Source organism: Geotrypetes seraphini, chromosome 13, assembly GCF_902459505.1.
Source record: "Geotrypetes seraphini chromosome 13, aGeoSer1.1, whole genome shotgun sequence".
NCBI lineage: Eukaryota > Metazoa > Chordata > Amphibia > Gymnophiona > Dermophiidae > Geotrypetes > Geotrypetes seraphini.
The window spans coordinates 6,613,393-6,633,219 of NC_047096.1; the positions used below are offsets into that span (position 1 = coordinate 6,613,393).

At 43.3% G+C, this 19,827-nt stretch overlaps 1 protein-coding gene across 4 annotated transcripts in view; it reads right to left on the reverse strand.

Moving 5' to 3' along the window:
• KCND3 (potassium voltage-gated channel subfamily D member 3) overlaps nt 1-19,827 on the reverse strand; it is a 243,247-nt gene that overhangs the window by 166,423 nt on the left and 56,997 nt on the right. The window lies entirely within an intron of this gene.

A 19,827-nucleotide genomic window follows, 5' to 3' on the forward strand; every position in this document is an offset into this window, starting at 1 on the left:
TTTTGACTGAGCAGCACAGAAGAGATTTCATTTTGGTTTTAGCCTGCTCCAAACTGATTTAGCATATGTTAAAATGACAGCATGAAATGAAGCAAAGCAAACAGTGGTGTAGCCAGGGTGAGAGCCGCCTGGGGAGGGGGGGGGAAAGGGGGAAAGGGGGAGGGTAGCCCTCCCTGCCCTCTTCTCCAACCCCTGCTCCTTCCTGACCCTCTCCCCTGCCACGCACGAATCCCTTCCCCATACTTTTTAAATTTTCCAGGTGAGAGCAATAGCAAGAACTCGCTGCCTGCGTCTTGTCGGCTATCCCTCTGACGTCGTTTTCTAGGCGTGGGACTCGGAGGTGACATCAGAGAGAGGTGACACTGCTGTGGGCAGCAAGTTCGTAATGCTAATTAATAATAGGAAGGAACCGTATATGCTGGGAGGAGAGAAGCTGATATGCACGGACGGGGAGAGGGACCTCGGGGTGATAGTGTCCGAAGATCTAAAGGCGAAAAAACAGTGTGACAAGGCAGTGGCTGCTGCCAGAAGGATTCTGGGCTGTATAAAGAGAGGCGTAGTCAGTAGAAGAAAGAAGGTGTTGATGCCCCTGTACAGGTCATTGGTGAGGCCCCACTTGGAGTATTGTGTTCAGTTTTGGAGACCGTATCTGGCGAAAGACGTAAGAAGACTTGAGGCGGTCCAGAGGAGGGCGACGAAAATGATAGGAGGCTTGCACCAGAAGACATATGAGGAGAGACTGGAAGCCCTGAATATGTATACCCTAGAGGAAAGGAGAGACAGGGGAGATATGATTCAGACGTTCAAATACTTAAAGGGTATTAACGTAGAACAAAATCTTTTCCAGAGAAAGGAAAATGGTAAAACCAGAGGACATAATTTGAGGTTGAGGGGTGGTAGATTCAGGGGCAATGTTAGGAAATTCTACTTTACGGAGAGGGTGGTGGATGCCTGGAATGCGCTCCCGGGAGAGGTGGTGGAGAGTAAAACTGTGACTGAGTTCAAAGAAGCGTGGGATGAACACAGAAGATTTAGAATCAGAAAATAATATTAAAGATTGAACTAGGCCAGTTACTGGGCAGACTTGTACGGTCTGTGTCTGTGTATGGCCGTTTGGAGGAGGATGGGCAGGGGAGGGCTTCAATGGCTGGGAGGGTGTAGATGGGCTGGAGTAAGTCTTAACAGAGATTTCGGCAGTTGGAACCCAAGCACAGTACCGGGTAAAGCTTTGGATTCTCGCCCAGAAATAGCTAAGAAGAAAAAAAAAAAAAAAAAAAAATTTTTAAATTGAATCAGGTTGGGCAGACTGGATGGACCATTCGGGTCTTTATCTGCCGTCATCTACTATGTTACTATATGTTACTATGCTGCTTGCACTGGAAAAATTAAAAAGGAGAGAAGGGAAGGGGCACCTGGAGAGGACAGGTGCCGCACCTGGTATGACCCCCCCCCCCCAATTGTTTTGAAAAGGAAAGCTCAATAACCCTTTTTTTTAATTTGCATGCATAATTTATAGAAGGCCATACCCTAATGATCAATTTAATATGTGGAGAAACAGGCCATGGAAGCTACCCAGATTGAAGTCCTGCTAGTTTTAAGAAAGGTTTGGACAAGTTCCTAGAGGAAAAGTCCATGGTCATTATTGAGAAAGACACGGGGGAAGCCACTGCTTGCCCTGGATTGGTATCATGGAATGTTGCTACTTTGGGGATTCTAGAATCTTGTTACTCTCTGGGATTCCAGAATCTTGTTATTCTTTGGGATTCTGGATGGAATATTGCTACTCCTTGGGTTTTGGCCAGGTACTAGTGACCTGGATTGGCCACCGTGAGAACGGGCTACTGGGCTTGATGGACCATTGATCTGACCCAGTCAGGCTATCCTTATGGTCTGCTCTCAGCTCTCCCTATGACCCTGGGCATGTTATGCCACCTCACGTTGTCCAGATAGATGGTTAAAAGCTCTACGAGAGAAATGGTCATCACTATGGCAGTGAATGCACCATGGGACAGAATGAAACAATATGTTCCTCTGATCTACCAAGAGCTTTGACTTTGGTTAACCTAAGTATGTCATAGTATTCACCTTAAAGATAGCTGGGTCCACTCCTCTACCTTCGTGAGACAAAGTCCAGTAGAAGTAAAACAAAAGGGTGCCGAGACCAAACGAGGAAAGGAAAAAGACACGTTTGAGTGAAAAGAATTTACATGTCCTGCTAGAAGCAATTATGAGAGGTTTCAGTACTTGACCTGCCATATGGGTGCTTTTCAATTCTCCTTGCCTTGAGATACAGAGAGAAACGGAACTATTAATATTCCTCCCTTCAGAGCCTCTGCAGGTGGGGACAGAAGTTGCGATTCTCAAGGAGACCTGAATTTTGCTGTTCAAAGCAGTAGCACTAGTCTACCAATCATTTCCATAGTGCTGCTAGACATATGCAGCCCTGTATATCAATTTATTCAAACGGCGCTCAATTTTTATAATGTAATGTAATGTAATTTATTTCTTATATACCGCTACATCCGTTAGGTTCTAAGCGGTTTACAGAAAATATACATTAAGATTAGAAATAAGAAAGGTACTTGAAAAATTCCCTTACTGTCCCGAAGGCTCACAATCTAACTAAAGTACCTGGAGGGTAATAGAGAAGTGAAAAGTAGAGTTAGAGGAAAAATAAAAATAAAATAAACATTTTAACAAGACAGCATTGATCTAAATACTTTGGAAGGTAGAAGAGAGGAGAGAAAGGAATAGAAGCATGATGAAGTGATGAAGTGGAGCAAGTAAGTTTAGGAGGAGCGATTGACGTTTCCAGAAAGGGCTTCTTCAGGGAAGAGACTTGGCCGACAGTCCCAGGATGCCTATGTCTCCTCCCCTGAGATGTTCTCCCATCCATGCATTCCCTCCCAGACACAAACTCTCACCAAGATATATAACAAGATATATACCTCAAACTCCTCACCTCTAATGTAGAGAGCTGCGCGGGGACAGAAATCCCACCCGTCCCCGCCAGGATCCTCTCCGTCCCCACCCGTCCTCGCCAAGATCCTCTCCGTCCCCACCCGTCCCCGTCAGGATCCTCTCCGTCCCCACCCGTCCCCATCAGGATCCTCTCCGTCCCCACCCATCCCCACAAGGAATTACCTCCATCCCCACCCGTCCCCATAAAAAGCAGCAATTACTTCTGACAGGATCATCAATTCCACAGTTTTTTGTGTGTTTGCGCTGCCGTTTTCCTTGTGGAATCTCTTTGGTGGAACCCTTTTTTTGTTTTCTGTTCAGGTAATTAACTTATAAACCCCCTCTTTTACTAAGGCTGACGTGTCTTATATATATGGACGAACCCTGCTTTCAAAGCCTTCCATCCCCGTGGGAGTCCCGTGGGCTGGGGGGGGGGGGGCCCGTGGGCCAGAGGGGGGTCCCCGTGGGAGTCCCTTGGGTTAGGGAGGATTCCCGCAGGAACTCCGCGGGACCCGCGGGATTCCCGCGATCCCCGTTCCCATGCAGACCTCTAATCTAATGTATAATCTCCAACTCCTCAGAAGCACCACCTGGGCTCAAAAGCTTTCACAGCCCTAGGCTTTATGTACGACCTCCTCACTGGAGCCGTTACCAATTTTTACTCAAAAACTTTACTTTTAAATTTTTATTTAACAACCCTTAAAGGCCAAATTCTGTAACCAGCGCCTAAAGTTATTTCGGAGGCGCCCAACTAGATATGCACCTATCTAAATTGAATAACAAGCTCAATTAAGCTTTTTAATTCAGCAGCGATTGAAACCTAGGCGCCTATCAAGAAAGCGCGATTCTGTAACAAGGCGCCTCTCAAAATTTAGACGGCCTTCAAAAAAAAAAATAGGCGCTATGCACGTTAAGGCATGGCTATGTGTTAGGCACCTTCTTACAGGATCACTGCTCTTAAGCGTGCTTAAGCGCGCGCATGAGCGCCTACGTTTTAGCTGTGTCTAGAGCCGGCCTATTTAATGGGCGCCTCCAAAATAAGTGATTCACTAAACAGCAGCCAATTTTACTTGAATCGCTCTGAACAGTGCCTATCTTTTGGGCGCTTCTTATAGAATTTGCCCTTAAGTGACTTGCCCAGGGTCGCAAGGAGCAGCATGGGATTTGAACCCACAACCTCAGGGTGCTGAGGCTGTAGCTTTAACCACTGCGCCACACCCTCCCCTGACTTGCAAAGATTCTGCCATAATGCTCTTTCGGCATATCATATTTCTTGTGATTCAACCCCAAACGCTAACTGAAAAAAGTAAACTTGGTCTCCTCAAGGTCATCTTTGCATGTGTACAGGCTGCACCAACCTAGTCAACGTATCTATAATCTCTAGATGCAATTACGTATATAAACTTTATAAACGAGTTTCTCAGCCAGCAGTTGAGCGCCGAGCCTCTTTCATCGTAAATCCATGTCATAAATCTCACGTGGTGGCAATTAACATAACATCTGATATAATTACAGAGGATGCAAGAGAAAATTCTGAAGCGATTGACTACTTAAGTTTAATTACCAAATTTTCTGATGGCAAGAATTACAGCTAGGTTGATAAAAGCCCTAGAACTACAAATGATTTAAAAAAACAACAAAAAACAAATCAAATACCTTTTAAAGCCTGTTCTATTGAAACAACTGTATTGGTTAAGAATATAAGAACATAAGCATCGCCATAGGTCCATCATGCTCAGCAGTCCGCTCCCGCGGCGGCCCTCCCAGATCACGTGATCACTCTTTCTTAATCGAAACAGAGTTCAAACAATTGCGTTTTGGGCTACCTGCAGCAGACTCAGTGCTGACGCAAGTCTACCCAGAAGCACCAAATTGCAGTAGTCTAAGCATGATAATATCACACTCTGCAAGACAATCCTAAACATAGAGGCTGACAAATATGGCGGAAACTGTTCAACAGACGCAAGTTTAAGTTGGATCTCTTAATTGGGCTTTTATTTAGTTAAATGAAGAGAGTATCATTGGGTAGAGAGTACTATTGGGTGGGGAGGGGTGGGGTGGAGAGGGACGGTAAAGGTTCAAGCACTTACAATTAAAGTGGGGGGGTTATTGAAATTGGAATTTGTCTTTTATTATGTATATTAATAATTGATGCATTATTGATGTGCTTTGATGTTGTATTTGATGATATTTGCATCACTAAAAACTGTTTGAATCTAAAAAATACCTTTCTTACCACGCCCCCTGAACGTCAGACAAGAATCTAGTAAAACCCCTAAATATTTTACCTCCGGTTTACAGTCATTTAAGAAATAAAAACATGTATAAAAATAAAATGTATATAAGAGTAATTAAAATTTGCAAAGGGGGGGGGGGGAAGGTTCAGGACCAATAAGACTGACTGGATAAGAAGGAAGTGAAAAATGCATTGAGATTTATTTTTTTTAAAAAGAAATAAGTGGGGTGGAGAGGACAGAACATGAGGGTGGGGTTCTAGATGGCTTAGTTGCATGCGCAGACCATCTACAGATGGTCTGCACATGCGTTGGGATCGCACATTAGCGATCCATGCAGTCAGAGGGGGGGGGGCGTTCCTCTGATCACCCTCATTTTACTTTTTTTGTATGGTACATTCGTCGGGCCTGCACGGATCAGCCACGGATCTGGAATGCAAAGGAGGTTAGTAAATCTAACCCAGGGGTGGGCAACTCCGGTCCCCGAGGGCCGGAATCCAGTCGGGTTTTCAGGATTTCCCCAAAGAATATGCATGAGATCTATGTGCATGCACTGCTTTCAATGCATATTCATTGGGGAAATCCTGAAAACCTGACTGGATTCCGGCCCTTGAGGACCGGATTTGCCCACCCCGGATCTAGCCCTAAATCCTGAAATGAGGGTTTGATGCATTTTTATTTTTTTTTTTAAGTTAATTTGTTTGGAGAGTAGAATTTGCATATTTTATGTATGTCATTTCAAGTTATGTATATGAGTATTATAATCCGCTAAGGGCTCCTTTTAGCGCATGCTAAATATTAACGCGTGCATTTTAGTCTATGGACGCGTTAGCGGTTAGCATGCACTAAAATGCATAGGGCATCTTAGTAAAACAGGGGGTTAGTTTATAAGCGGAATAGAAAATTTTAAAATAAATCAATACTGCAGGGAAACCCTCTATATATCAGCTACATCTGGCACAGTCCTGATAAAGTGCAATTTTCTATTCAAGGAATGCTGAAGACAAACAGCTGACAGAAAGAAGCACTTTGCACTCCAAAGCCCATCTAATGCTATCCCTGTACAGATAAAATAAGGTGTTTCATGCTTTTGATGCCTCTGTGACACACTGGCTCAGAAATCACATTTTCAGTTTCTCATAAACGTTTGCATGAATATAGATTTTGTTTTGTTTGCCATTTATTTTAGATTTTTCCATCTTGTTCCTGTTGGCTTTAAGTGCATGCTATTTATATATTTTTTTATCAAGAAAAAAGGTGCACAGTAAAAAGGGAAGGTTTTTTTTTTTTGTAAATCTTTATTAGTTTTAATTATTAACAGTGCAATACAGTGAATTGAAACATAAACGAATCAAACAAAAGCACTTTAAATATATAAATATTTCAACAACAAACATTTTCTCACACCCCCTCCTCCCCTTAACTAATGAAAATAAAACCACATGTATAATTTCAATAAAATAGATATAATGAATAATAATTATAATTTTTCCCATTTCCCTCCCTCCCACCCTGGATGTATAAGGAAGACAAATAAGAAGAAAAGGTACATGACAACTATTGTGACTCAAATGTGTCAATGGGCTCCACCCCCTTTCAAATGCACTATTATATCCTCAAATTTCAGCATTCATTCTTTCATATTTGTAGCTAGAACATATCTTTGCCCACCAGAAAGTATAATTAAGTCGATCGTAACTCTTCCAGTTGCGTGTTATCATCTAGATGGCTATTCCCGTCATTATTAAGAAAAAATGGCTTTTATAGCAACCCAAAGAAGGTTTAACATGTAATAGAGTACCACAAATTATGGCTTCATAAATCAGTGGTATCTATGACCCAAGTACTACATTAGTTTGGCCCCATATCGACATCTAAAAATTAAGTATCAAAGGACAATAGAATAACAGATGATCCAATGTCCTTACATCAAGATGACAGTGCCAGCATCTATTAGATTTAGAACTGTCTAACTTTTGCAAACGAACTGGGGTCCAAAAAATCCTATGCAACAAGAAAAACCAAGTTTGTCTCATAGATGCCGACGCTGTACATTTCAACCTCCAAGTCCAAATTCGTAGCCATTGAGATGCAGAAATATACTGCTGTATCTCCATGCTCCAAATATCTAAGACTATTTTTTGGGTTTTTTTATTCAAAAATTCAGAAATTAATTTATACCATCGGGCGGCCTGATGTCCTAGAAGATCTGTCTGGAAGCATAGGACCTGCAAGCTATAATAATTTTTGAGGTTCTGCCAATCAGGGAACCCACTCTGAATGGCCTGCTTCAACTGCAACCACCTATAATTTTGAGACTTTAAAACCAAATGATTGTTGCAGTCGTGAAAAGTCAAGCAGCCTCCCATTAGATATAACATCATCTAATGTAAGAATACCTGCCTACATCCAATTCTTCCATGAGATCCCAGCACCGCCTATTTGAATCTTGGAGTTTAGCCATAAGGAATGAAAAGTAGATTTCTCTATTGGAACATCTGTTAATTTATCGATAAATTTCAAAGTTTTCCACGTGTCCAATAGAATAATATTGTCCTCAGGGCAGAGATTAACCAATAGGCCAAGTAGGCATGTGCCTAGGGCCCAAAATAGTCAGGGGGGCCCGATGAAGGAGGGCATCAGCATTGTTTTTTCCAAATGGCGATGGTCCCCTCCAGCATCGATCGCCAACGCCAATGCCAACATCAGCCCCCCCAATGCCAACACCAACGTGGACCCCCCCCAACGCCAACACCAACGCTAATAAGGGGCTCCCCCAACACCAACACCAATGCGGGTCCCCCCCCATTGACGGAAAGTAAGACAAGCAATGCGGGTAAGAAAGGCAACGGGAACTGTAATTGTGCAAGCAGTGCTGCTTGCCCAAAGCTTCCCTCTGACGCAGCTTCCTGTTTCCGCCTGGGCGCATGGTGGGATGGGGCAGGGCGGGGGGGCCCAGTGTACTTGGGTGCCTAGGAGCCCTTGACGAATTAATCCTGCCCTGATTGTACTTAGCATATCTAGGTAATTTGATACTCAACAGATGAGATAGTCGCATTGGGGACATAAGTTTTCATTCTCAATGTAACCAATCCAGGAGATGTTCCATGAGCTCAGGGAGGATCCAGCATAGAAATAGAAAAGAGAAGTTATTAACATGGGCTACCATTACGATGGGTTATTTTACCACTAATTCATGTTGTTAAGCACAGGTCCAATTTTGGGCAATTTAACTAAGGTGTGCTAGGATGTTTTAGGACCCCCTAGTTACTAAGGGCTAGATTCTACAAACGCCATCGGTATCGGCAACCGTCTTAACAGTAGCTCATGTTAATAACTTTCCTCTTTAATTGACAAAAACATAAGAATATAATCGCGGTACTGTGACAGACCGAAGGTCCACCAAGTCCAACATCCTGTTTCCAACAGTGGCCAACCCAGGTCCCAAGTACCTGGCAAAACCCAAAGAGTAGCAACATTCCAGGGCTTGTGATGTCATAATGCCTCATTCCACCAATGCCTAAGAGCTAAACTCATCAGTAATGTCACAATGGCTTGATTGTCCTATACTTGGCTCACATAAGAACACAAGAATTGCCATACTGGGACAGAGCAAAGGTCCACCAAGCCCAGTATCCTGTTTGCAACAGTGGCCAACCCAGGTCCCAAGAACCTGGCAGAAATCCAAAGCGAAGCAACATTCCAGAGCTGAGATTGTGATGTCATAATGCCTCATTCAACCAACGCCTAAGAGCCAACCTCAGCAGTGATGTCACAGTGTCCTATATTTGCCTCACATAAGAACATAAGATGTTGGAAGGTCTCAGTTCCAGCCTCTGCTCCTAATAATTGTGGCAGATGCAAAAGAGCACAAATAGTTTTGTAGAGGGCATCCTAGTGAACTGTGGGCCGACCACCCGTGGCTCTTAGAGGCCCTTTAATCAAGCTGTGCTAAGAAATTAGCTTAGCACATCCTTTCACAGGCCTTTCCCACATGTTAAGTCCATGTCTGGGGCGGTCATAATTTTTCCCTCTCCTCCCCACACTTTTATTAAGCCACGTTAGGGTTTTTTTATATCACCTGCCACTGTGGTGAAAACTGCGATGCTCATAGGAATTCTATGAATGTTGGAGCTTTGACTGCAGCAGCCAGTGAAAAAAAATACCCTAACACAGTTTGATAAAGGGAGCCTTGGTCTTTTTGTTTCAATTTAGGACGTTGGATGCACCAACCAGCAGATTAGCCCATTCTCTGCCCCCGACATGCCTCCTCCCCCCCCCCAACAAAACGTTATTAGATTTATGCACGCCTAAATTAAAAAAATTATCCAACTATCTTGAAAGCAACAGTCAGGATATCATTAGTCTACAGTTTTGCTTAGACGTTTTGTCCTACTGGCTTTTAGAAATGTAGTAAGATATTTTTTTTTATTTTTATGTTTTGCTTTTTCTGAGCCAGGCCATCTTAAACGTGCCTGTTGCCCTCCGAGGATTATGTTCTGCTCAGGCTTCACACGATTTCTGTTTTTTCTTTTCATCTTGCATTGTGATGGTCCTGAGCAGAACTGCAGGACACTGAAGTCAGAGTAGATTGGACGGTATCTAATCTGAATAATTTGTAACTATTCATGCAGAATTGATTGCTCTAAAGTGTTGTCATCCCCACTCCTTCCTGAATGGCGGCCTGCGGAAGTAATAAGTGAAGTAATTCAAATGCTCAGCTAACAGCGACCTTACCGTCCTCCTGCTGTGGATGTGTGCACAGTTATGAAGATGGAATTGATTATCTTTCAGTGCAAAAGCCGTAATGAAAAGCACTGGCTGCTTAGGTGACGCGTTTAGTCATTATGCTTTCACCTTGGGACCTGATTGGACTTAAGGCCTGGCCAGACACCGAGGACTCCATTAATGAGAGACTAAACTAGGACAGTCAATGAACCCCACAGATGGCTGCCGTAAAACAGGCCGGTTTCAAGATCTCCGTAGCTTATGTTTACTACTCTGGTTTATTATCTGCTACGAGAGGGGACATAGGAACAGTTTTCTGGCTCTAGTTTAGAAAGATCCCCAAAGCAGCTGAATTCAGACTTCTCAAAAGTAGCAAGGCCCATGGTCTGAGTTCAAATCCCACTGTGATGTTGTAACCTGCATAGATTTTGGATAAATGTTTAAATAAATAGCCTCTGGACATCCCAGCTCTTGATCAACTTCCAATCAGTAGATGAGCACCCATTCTTAGCTGGGGGAGGGGGAGGATTCTTGGGGGAGGCAATGGTAAAACCTGGGATCTCTTAGAGAGAGGAAGAGATAATGGTAGGAGCACATACATATACCGCGAAAGACACAGTGGGGGCTGCGGAACTTGGAAAGTCCAAGAAGGGACCACAAAGGGAACTTAAATGTATGTATACGAATGCTAGAAGCTTGAGAAACAAAATGGAGGAGCTAGAGATAATAGCAAGACGCGACGAACTAGAAATCATTGGCATAACAGAAACATGATGGAATGATGAAAATGAATGGGATACAGAACTACAGGGATACAAGCTATACAGAAGGGATAGAACAAGGCAGAAAGGGGGAGGCATTGCCCTATATGTTCAGGAAGGAATAGAATCTGTCAGAGAGGTAAAGACAGAGGGGAAGAGAAGCTGGAGTCCCTCTGGATCAAGATTCCTAGACGCAACAGTGCAGACACAAAAATTGGCCTTTACTATCGCCCCCCAGGACAGACGGAGGAGACAGACTCGGAAATGATAGAGGAAACCAAACTAGGATGTAAGACAGGAAATGTAATGATCATGGGAGACTTCAACTTCCCGGGGATCGACTAGAACCTGAGAACCTCAACCTGTGGTAAGGAGACAAAGTTCCTAGAAATGATAGGGGACTGCTTCCTAAATCAAATGGTGGGAGAGCCGACGAGAGGAGACACCATCTTGGACTTGGTCCTAAATGGCATTACTGGTCAGACAAAAGAAGTAGAAGTCACAGTCCCGCTTGGGACGAGCGATCACAATATGATCAACTTTAAACTAGACATCGAGAAAGGGAAACGTACCAAAACCTTAACCACGACTTTCAACATTAAAAAAGGAAGATATGATAGCATGAGAGCCATGGTACAAAAACGGCTCAAGAAAAGGATGGATAAAATCAGAACGGTTGATCAGGCATGGTCCCTACTAAAAAATACTATCACGAAAGCACAAAACCTCTACATTCCACAGATAACCAAAGGGCGGGAAATAAAAGCAAAAGAGAACCGGCATGGCTTACTAGAGAGGTGAGGGAAGCCATAAAAGGAAAGAAGGACTCCTTTAAAGAATGGAAACGCACGAAAACAATCGAAGCTCGGAACAAACACAAGGATGAGCAGAAGAAATGTCACAAGGCGGTGAGGGATGCCAAAAAGGACTACGAGGAGAAAATAGCGCAAGAGGCCAAGAACTTCAAGCCCTTATTCAGATACATAAATGGAAAAACCCCCCGCAAAAGAGGCGGTGGGACCGTTGGATGACCAGGGAAGAAAAGGGTACATCAAGGAAGACAAACAAATTGCTGACAAACTAAATTCCTTCTATGCGTCTGTCTTTACGAAGGAGGACACCGCAACAATACCAGAAGTAGTGAAAGTGTTCAAAGGAGTAATAGAGGACAGCCTCACCACAGTAGAAGTGGACTTGGACCAGATATACTACCAGATTGACAAAGTTAAAGTTGACAAATCCCCTGGGCTTGATGGAATTCACCCGAGAGTCTTAAAAGAACTGAAGGTTGAAATCGGAGAGATATTGCAAAAACTTGCCAACCTGTCAATTAGAACTGGTTAGATACCGGACGATTGGAAGATAGCAAACGTCACGCCAATTTTCAAAAAAGGATCAAGAGGAGAACCGGGCAATTACAGACCTGCAAGTCTTGCATCTGTCCCTGGAAGATGGTTGAAGCACTGATTAAAGATAGCATAGTCCGGCACTTGGACACATACGATCTGATGGGAGCCAGTCAACATGGCTTCAGGGAAGGGAAATCATGTTTGACGAATTTACTTCAATTTTTTGAAACCGTGGACAAACAAATTGATAATGGAGAACCAGTGGATATAATATACTAGGACTTCCAAAAAGTGTTCGACAAAGTCCCACATGAAAGACTTCTCAGGAAACTATAAAGCCATGGAATAGAGGGAGATATACTAAGATGGATAGGCAAATGGCTGGAGAACAGAAAGCAGAGAGTGGGCATAAATGGGAAATTCTCAGACTGGGAGAAAGTGACTAGCGGTGTGCCCCAGGGCTCGGTACTTGGGCCCATCTTATTTAATATTTTCATAAATGACCTAGAAGAAGGAACATCCAGTGGGATCATCAAATTTGCTGACGACACAAAGCTATGCTGGGCAATCAGATCGCAGAAGGATAGCGAGGTACTCCAGAGTGACTTGTGTCAATTAGAGAAATGGCAGATGAAGTTTAATGTGGAAAAGTGCAAAGTGATGCATTTAGGCAGTAAGAACAAGGAATATGAGTATAGAATGTCGGGTGCAACTCTTGGTAAGAGCGAACAAGAAAAGGACCTGGGTGTACTGATAGATAGGACCCTGAAACCATCGGCACAATGTGTGGCGGCGGCGGCAAAGAATGCAAATAGAATATTAGGCATGATAAAGAAAGGAATCACGAGTAGATCAGAGAAAGTTATAATGCCGCTTTATAGGGCAATGGTCAGACCACACTTGGAATACTGTGTCCAACATTGGTCTCCCTACCTAAAGAAGGATATAAAACTGCTGGAGAAGGTGCAGAGATGAGCAACGAAGCTAATAAAGGGCATGGAGAACTTGGAATACGAGGAACGACTTAAGAGACTGGGATTGTTCTCCCTTGAGAAGAGGAGACTGCGAGGGGATATGATTGAGACTTTCAAAATACTGAAAGGCATCGACAAAATAGAGCAGGGAAAAAAATTATTTACAATGTCCAACGTAACACGGACAAGAGGACGTGGACTGAAGCTAAGGGGGAACAAGTCCAGGACAAATATCAGGAAGTTCTGCTTCACGCAGCGAGTGGTGGACACCTGGAATGCTCTCCCAGAGGAGGTTATTGCGGAATCCACCATTCTAGGATTCAAAAGCAAATTAGATGCACATCTCCTTACGAGAGGCATAGAGGGATATGGGCGACTAAAACTACATCAGGTGTACACCTGACTGGGCCTCCTCGTGTGCAGATCACCGGACTCGATGGACCATAGGTCTGATCCGGAGATGGCAGTTCTTATGTTCTTATGGTTACTGCGGATGGGCAGACTGGATGGGCCATTTGGCCTTTATCTGCCATCATGTTTCTATAACCATAAAGGTCTATGACCTCACAATGCAGGTGTAAAGAGCCTTAGCCTATAGGAAGAGGAGATGCAAATGTTAAGAGCCTTAGCCAATAGGGAGAGGAGGAGATAGTGGATGCTCTGGATGGGCCATTTGGCCTTTATCTGCCATCATGTTTCTATGTTTCTATATAACAAAAATATCCAAAAAATCAAGAAAAGGATGCCCAAAATAAATCACAAAAAATTGCACCCTCCAAAATACAGGACAAAAAAGTCACCTTTCTTTACAAAAAGGGAGAAAAGACCTCAGTGTCTTTTCTCCCTTTTTGTAAAGAAAGGTGACTTTTTTGTCCTGTATTTTGGAGGGTGCAATTTTTTGTGATCTATGTTTCTATAACCATAAAGCTCTATGACCTCACAATGCAGGTGTAAAGAGCCTTAGCCTATAGGAAGAGGAGATGCAAATGTTAAGAGCCTTAGCCAATAGGGAGAGGAGGAGATAGTGGATACTCTGGATGGGCCATTTGGCCTTTATCTGCCATCATGTTTCTATAACCATAAAGCTCTATGACCTCACAATGCAGGTGTAAAGAGCCTTAGCCTATAGGAAGAGGAGATGCAAATGTTAAGAGCCTTAGCCAATAGGGAGAGGAGGAGATAGTGGATGCTCTGGATGGGCCATTTGGCCTTTATCTGCCATCATGTTTCTATAACCATAAAGCTCTATGACCTCACAATGCAGGTGTAAAGAGCCTTAGCCTATAGGAAGAGGAGATGCAAATGTTAAGAGCCTTAGCCAATAGGGAGAAGAGGAGATAGTGGATGCTCTGGATGGGCCATTTGGCCTTTATCTGCCATCATGTTTCTATGTTTCTATAACCATAAAGCTCTATGACCTCACAATGCAGGTGCAAAGAGCCTTAGCCTATAGGAAGAGGAGATGCAAATGTTAAGAGCCTTAGCCAATAGGGAGAGGAGGAGATAGTGGATGCTCTGGATGGGCCATTTGGCCTTTATCTGCCATCATGTTTCTATGTTTCTATAACCATAAAGCTCTATGACCTCATAATGCAGGTGCAAAGAGCCTTAGCCTATAGGAAGAGGAGATGCAAATGTTAAGAGCCTTAGCCAATAGGGAGAGGAGGAGATAGTGGATGCTCTGGATGGGCCATTTGGCCTTTATCTGCCATCATGTTTCTATGTTTCTATCCCACTTCTAGTCTGCCAGAAAAAGCCCACATAAGATATTCACAAAGCTCTTACATATGAGAGGCTACCTTTAAACCAAAATTACCTTTTGGCATCGGTTATGCGCCTTCCCATTTCTTGTGGGCCTGCAGAGACTGGCTCAAGGCTGCTTCTCCCCCAGGGTGCACTCTCTGGAAGGATTTAAGGACTTTCAAGATTCAGTAAACTCACGCTTCTCAGTAAAGTGGTGATTTCAAAATGTTTAGCGATGAATTTGAAACAGCTGTTTTGACCTTGTTGGCAAGTATCAGGCAGATTTGTAGTGACACACTACTACCCACCAAGGTCACGGGGACAGATACTCAGGCAACATATGTTATTAGTGTTGGTAAGTGTTTGGACCATCAAGGGACACAGGACAGTAGCACCAGATCACAAGAGTCCAAAATAGAGATTTGTCTTGTAAAGTTTATTGACAAGGGACCATTCTTAACACAGGAAGAACCTGGCATGGCCATGTTTTCACCAGAGCAAGCTGCATCAGGAATCACAATCTGCTGGAGATTATCTCAATTTAATTAAAAAATTTTAAAAACCACTCATGGTGCTTGTAAAACCTTACAAAGCAACAGGAGATTCTACCTTACTAAGGCAGATGCTCAAAGAAAATAGAAATGGCGACCAGGTGGTACTCAATATCTTTATTCTACGAAGACTTGACACCAGGACCAGATTTTCCTATAGGCTAACTAGGCTTCAGCCTAGGGCCTCAAGATCAAGAGGGGCCTACATTTAAATTGTTAGCAAAATTAAAATTACACTATTCTAAAAACAGTGAACACTAAAACACTGAACCAAAAATAAGGAGAAATTCTACGCTTCGGGATAGGAACCGGCTCCGGCCGCAACGGAGCACCGACTCGGCTTCTCCCTTTCTTTTTCTCGCCCTGGGAGGAGGATCGGGGAGGGAAAGACGTCAGTCCGGAAACAGCTGGGCAAAGCCCAGCCCCGCGGGGAGAGAGGCAAAACGTGGATCCGTCTGGACAGGGCGGCCCAGTCTGGCATCGGGGGTGGGGCGGGGTGGGGGGGTTTCAGTGGAAGGGGGATGGGAGGCAGGCAGGCTGGCATCGGAGGGGGAGTGAGGGGGTTTAATGGAAGGCAGGCAGGCAGGATGGAATGGGGGGGTGTTCAATGGAAGGGGGATGGGAGGCAGGCGGGCATCGGAGGGGGGTGAGGCGAGGAAGGACGCACTGGGGGCACTATGGACATAGGAAGGGGCAATGTTGTGTGTTATGTTTGATTAGTTATTGTTACAAGTACTATATATGGTGCTGAGAATAAATGTCCAAATAAGTGTTCTCGACTTTTTTTTATTTATTATCCGTGTCACATTTTTTATAAAGGTTAGTACCAATAACAACATGTTTCATTTAACATATTGATATATATCACAGTAATGATGTATTTTATTATCTCTCATGTAATTTACAAACTTAAAAATGGGAGGTGAAAGGGCCTCATAAGTGGAATAGCCTAGGACCTCTTTTCATCTAAATCCGGCCCTGCTCGACACGTACTTGTTTCGACCCGAAGGCCTGCCTCAGGAGTCTTAATGCTTTGCTCAATACAGTATATACCAGTGGTTCCCAGCCCTGTCCTGGAGGACCACCACGTTGGTGAAGATTTAAAGAGATATCGGGGGTGGGGGGTGGGGTGGAGAAGGAGGGTCCGAGCTTGGCGTGAGTGGGGGAAGGGGGAGGAAGAGAGGTGCTGGCACCCCCACCAAGATGGCACCTGGGGTGGTCCACCCCCTGCCTCTCCTTTAGTAGTGCCCTCATGTACCAATTTCATTATCTTATATTTTATGCAAAATTGGATTGGAAAGTTTCCTCAGTATAGGCGAGATATGATTACATTTCCTATTCCTCTCTGGAACTTCCTTTCTGGAACTTTCTATTATTATTATTTTTTTCACCACTGCCTCACACAGAGCTCAGGATTTCAGCCTATTCCCGAGTGGCCGCTGTTAATATGAAACTTGGCCCTTTTGGTTTTCAAACACAAGTGTTTTACTTAAGATAAATGTAGTGAATTTTCATGCAAGATCACGGGAATTTCACAGACATTATTTCAGCCATAAATTTGCCTCTCCTTGCTCTTTAAAGACTGTAATAATGCATGCAACAAATTATCTGCAGCACTTGAGAAATGGACACAGTCCAGTCTGGAATTTCAAATTAATCACTCTGCCTAATCATCAGTCAATTTTTTTTTGCCCAGACCTGCCACTTGATGATAAAACAGAGTTTGATGATTGTCATTGTAAAGCAATAATGAATGAGAGTTATAATGGAGAGAGGGAGAAAGAACATGCAGATGAAAAATATATCTGGATTGTGTTTACCAGGTAGGGAGTGGGGGGGTCGGAACAAAGTTCTACTGAAGGAAAAAGAACCCAGAGAAACTAACGTTTTCATGGTTCACCCGCTCTCCCTCTACATTCAGCAAGTTAATCTAAACCTGGGTCATATTCTGTGGCCATTTAAAAGGACACAGTGAGCACCAAGTGCAGTCACATTTACAACCCTCTGCTGGGGAAGATGGATGGAAGTGCTTAGACCAGCTTCCTGCGGGCTCTATGTGATGGGAAAAGTAATAGGAGCTCCCAAAGCAGTATATATCTCTTGAATATAGGTAACACAAATGACCCTCCTCCCACCAGGCAATCCAGCAGCACATGAGAGCCTGAAAGGCAGTGAAATTAAATAATTTCTCGTGATTGCTGTTTACTCCATAAATGACCCTCCTTCATAACGTTCGGCTTTCCACTGGCCCCTGTTGTTGGTCTTTTAAAACCAATTAGACGTAAACAGGACCATTTCGGTTTGCCTTATAGCCACAGGAAAAATGTTGAGATTTCTTTCGGATTCCGACTGGATGTTTTCACTTCTTCCTATATGACTGCTCTCAAGTACTTGACTCCCTCAAATGGTCTGTATAATTTGGTTCACTCTGTTGTGGAGTGCGCTCTGGGTTTATAGCTTTGCTCTTTTTGAGGAGAAAGTGTCTGTTTATTAATATTTATATACCGCTTTTTATTACAACATCAATGCAGTGTACATCGATTAAAAAGGAAAAGAACATCAATAATTATTATACAGATATAAAGAGAAAAAAGGCTGAGGGGAAATATGATTGAGGCCTGCAACATCCTGAGTGGAGTAGAACCGGGTGCAAGTGGATCGATTTTTCACTCTTGTCAAAAATTACAAAGACTAGGGGACACTTAATGAAGTTACAGGAAAATACTTTTAAAACCAATAGGAGGAAATATTTTTTTACTCGGAGAATAGTTAAGCTCTGGAACGCGTTGCCAGAGATAGTGGTAAGAGCGGATAGCGTAGCTGGTTTTAAGAAAGGTTTGGACAATTTCCTGGAGGAAAAGTCCATAGTCTGTTATTGAGAAAGACATGTGGGAAGCCACTGCTTGCACTGGATTGGTAGTATGGAATGTTGCTCCTCATTAGGGTTCCGGAATCTTTGGGATTCTGGAATCTTGCTATTCTTTGGGATTCTGTATGGAATGTTGCTACTATTTGGGATTCTAGAATCTTGTTATTCTCCGAGATTACGGAATCTTACCATTCTTTGGGATTCTGCCTGGAATCATGATACTTTTTGGGGTTCTAGAATCTTTTGTTACACTTTGAGATTCTGTATGGAATGTTGCTACTTGTTGAAATTCTGGAACGTTGCTCTTTTTTAGGATTCTGAATGGAATGTTGCTCTCATTGGGGTTCCGGAATCTTGCTCTTCTTTGAGATGCTGGAATGTTGCTACTCTTTGGGTTTTGGCCAGGTACTAGGGACCTGGATTGGCCACCGTGAGAACGGGCTACTGGCCTTGATGGCCCCAAAAAAAGACATTTGGTTACTGTATGATCCAACGCCCAACTAAAGCTTAAAAACCCTATCGTAAAAGAAAACTAAAAAAGGAAATGCCAGTCCAAATAAATATGTTTTTTTAACAACGCTCTACATTTAGTATAGATATACTCACAGCGAAGTTCATTAGGAAGAGAGTTCCATAAATACGGTACCGATGCAAAGAAAGCAGAGCATCGAGTCAATTTTAATCTAACCAAATGGGTAAGGTCTGGAAAGAGGCCACACAAGAGATGGGAAACCATAACATTTTCTTGTTGAAGCTTTCTCAGGGGGTTCCCCCCTCCCCCCCGCCATTTTGAAATCCTGTGTGTTCTCACCTTGAGGATTGCGTACAGCATTGGTCATTGTATCTCATAGAAATTGGCGGAATTAGAAAAGGTTCAAAGAAGAGCAACTTAAATTTTAAAGGGGATGGAACGCCTCTTGTATGAGGAAAGAATAAAGAGGTTGGGGTTCTTCAGCATGAAAAAGAGGCGGTTGAGGGGGGAACACGATCGAGGTCTACAAAGTCTTAAGTGGTGTAGATCAGTGGTTCCCAACCCTTTCCTGGAGGACCACCAGGCCAATCGGGTTTTCAGGCTAGCCCTAATGAATATGCATGAGAGAGATTTGCATATAATGGAAGTGACAGGCATGCAAATCTTCTCCATGCATATTCATTAGGGCTATCCTGAAAACCCGATTGGCCTGGTGGGCCACCAGGACAGGGTTGGGAACCACTGGTGTAGATCAGGTAAAAGTGAATCGATTTTTCACTCTTTCCAAAAGTACAGAAACCAGGGTCCACTCAATGAAATCGCATGGGAATACTTTTGAAACAAATAGGAAGAGATATTTTTTATTTAAAGAATAGTTAAGCTCTAGAACTTGTCAGAGGATGTGGTAACAACGGTTAACATAGATGGGTTTAAAACAAGGTTTGGACAAGATCTGGAGGAAAAGTCCATAGTCTGCTATTGAGACAGATCTGGGAGAAACCACTGCTTGCCCTGGGATCGGTAGTATAGAATGTGGCTATTATTTGGGATTCTGGAATATCTGTCATAATTATATTGTAAGCTCTTCTGAGCAGGGACTGTCTTTTACATATACAATGTATAGTGCTACGTGTGCCTGGTAGTGCTATAGAAATAAGTTGTTGTTTATACTCATAAGCAAAGTCC